Below are 2,500 nucleotides of genomic sequence, written 5' to 3'. Positions count from 1 at the left end.
CCACTATAATCAGAGTTCGACTCAAGCTCTCTCTCTCCCTCCCTCTTTCTTTCCCGCCCCTCTCTGTCTCTCTCTATGTCTCTGTCTCTCTCCCCCCCCCTTCTCTCTTTCTCCATCGTGCTAAGCTTGTAATACATATCCTGAAATAAAGCGAACAACCTGTGGCTCAGCTGGTCTTCCTTTGGCGCGGAGGCTCCCCAAGGACGTATTTCCAACACAATTTGTTTAACAAATTACGCAAAACGTTTCTGCAATGCTCTTCTCCTCGCTAAAAAAAAGAAAAAGAAAAACATGTGATGTTTTTTTTCTCTCTCTCTGAGATGGCATTAGTCTTAAAGAAACATTTCAGTCATCGAATTACTTTTGAAGAAACATTTCACATATTTCAATAAATAAAACAGTTAGTCTTTTAGATATTGTGTTCGTTTCTCTTCTGAAAGTGAAATGGAAAATCAGCTTTGATATTTGCCCTCACTCTGTTTGCCTTTCTGAATGGCCTCGCGTGCTGCCAGGGCGTGGGCTCAGGACAACTTTTTTTCATTTCATTATTGTTGCTTTAGGCCCTATCTCTTCTCTCATTGGCTGTGGCTGTTGGCTGACTGTTGACCCGTCTGTGCAAAGTAGGTACAATGGCTGAGCTACGTGGTATAAAATAACCAGTAATGCATGAAGCTTTATAAAATGTAGAGGAAACAGAAATAAAAAAAAAGTCGATATGATCAAGTTTTTAATAATAGTAACAGTATTATTACTATTACTATTCATATTATCATTATTTGTTATCATTATGATTATTTAACTATTATTACTGTTTCTATTATTATTATTATTTCTATTATTATTATTATTTCTATTATTATCATTATTATTTCATTATTATTATTATTATCATTATTATTATTATCATTGTTATTATTATTATTATTATTATATTCATTATTACTATTATTATTATTACTATTATTACTATTTTTATTATTATTACTATTATTGTTATTATTATTATTATTATTATTATTATCATTATTATTAATATTATTTTCATTATCATTATTTTTATATTTATCATTATTACTATTGTTATTATTGTTATTATCATTATCACTTTTGTCATTATTATTATTATTGTTATTATTACTATTATTGTTATTATTATTTTTATCGTTATTATCATTATCATTATTCCAATATTGTCATTATTATCATTTAATATAATTTTAATATTATCATTATTATTATTGCCATCATTATCATTATCATTATCAGTGTATTTGAAAAAGGGTGATTTTAATGTAATTCTTCGTGTCAATATCTTTGTTTTGCATCAGTGACCCTATTGCCTCGTTGAGTGCTTCTATGGTTGTTGTTATCAATATTATTGTTATCATTATTATTACTATCGCTGCTACTCTTATTGTTGTTATCAATATTATTACCTCCGCCAAGAGGTTACATTTTTTTGTCGCGTTTAATAGTTTGTCCGTTGGTTAGCAGGGTAACAAAAAGCTATGAACAAATTTTACTTGGTTTCCGATAAATTTTGTTGGTGATCCGGATTTTAATGATTACAACTATCTCCGCCAAGAAGTTTATGTTTACGGACGTCACCGGTTTACTTGAGAAAGAGGTGATTTTAATGTATTTCCTCGTGTGAATATTTCTATTGCATCAGTGACCCAATTCCCTTGGCCGAAGCAGGCGCTCTCTGAGTGCTTCTGGTTGATACTGTTATTATAATCATTATCATCTCCGCCAGGGAGGCCATGTCTTTGGTAGCGTTGGCTCGATTGGTTCGTTGGTTAGCAGGATAACAAAATGTTATGAATAGATTTTTATGATTTTTTTTTTTTTTTTTTTTACCAGGGGTGTGTCTTAGCTTAACTTAGATACTATTAAATTTGGTGGTGCTCCGGAACATGATCCGGATCCAGGAACTTTTTCTTGATTGCATGAGTTTTACCCCTATTGCAAATGCAACACAAAGTTATGGACAGATTTTAATGATTTTTCCTCTCCAGAGGTGTGTCTTCGCCTAACTTAGATGCCATTGTTTCTTGGTAATCCGGATCCAGATTCCTTTTGATGATTGCATCATTTACCTTTTATACAGGGTTAACTGTTATGATCATTATTATTACCTTTATTACCTCATAAGTGTACTTGAGAAAGATGATTTTAGTATAACATTTTAAGGATGAATATTTGTAGTGCATCAGTGACCCTTTTGCCTCTGCGGAGGAATGCGCTCTCCGAGTGCCTTTAGTTATCATTACCATTATTATTGTAATCATAATTATCATTAGTTTCATCCTCATTATTATCATTATTAGTATTATTATCATTACTCTTGTAACCATTATTATTATTATTATTATTATTATTATTATTATTATTATTATTTTTATTGTTATTATATCATTATCATCATCATCATCATCATCATCATCATCATTGTTATTATTGATTATGGCAGCATTATAATCATTATTAACTAACATTT

The sequence above is a fragment of the Penaeus vannamei genome, chromosome 30 (assembly GCF_042767895.1).
Source record: "Penaeus vannamei isolate JL-2024 chromosome 30, ASM4276789v1, whole genome shotgun sequence".
Classification (NCBI taxonomy): Eukaryota; Metazoa; Arthropoda; class Malacostraca; order Decapoda; family Penaeidae; genus Penaeus; species Penaeus vannamei.
This window is presented reverse-complemented; position numbering follows the sequence as displayed.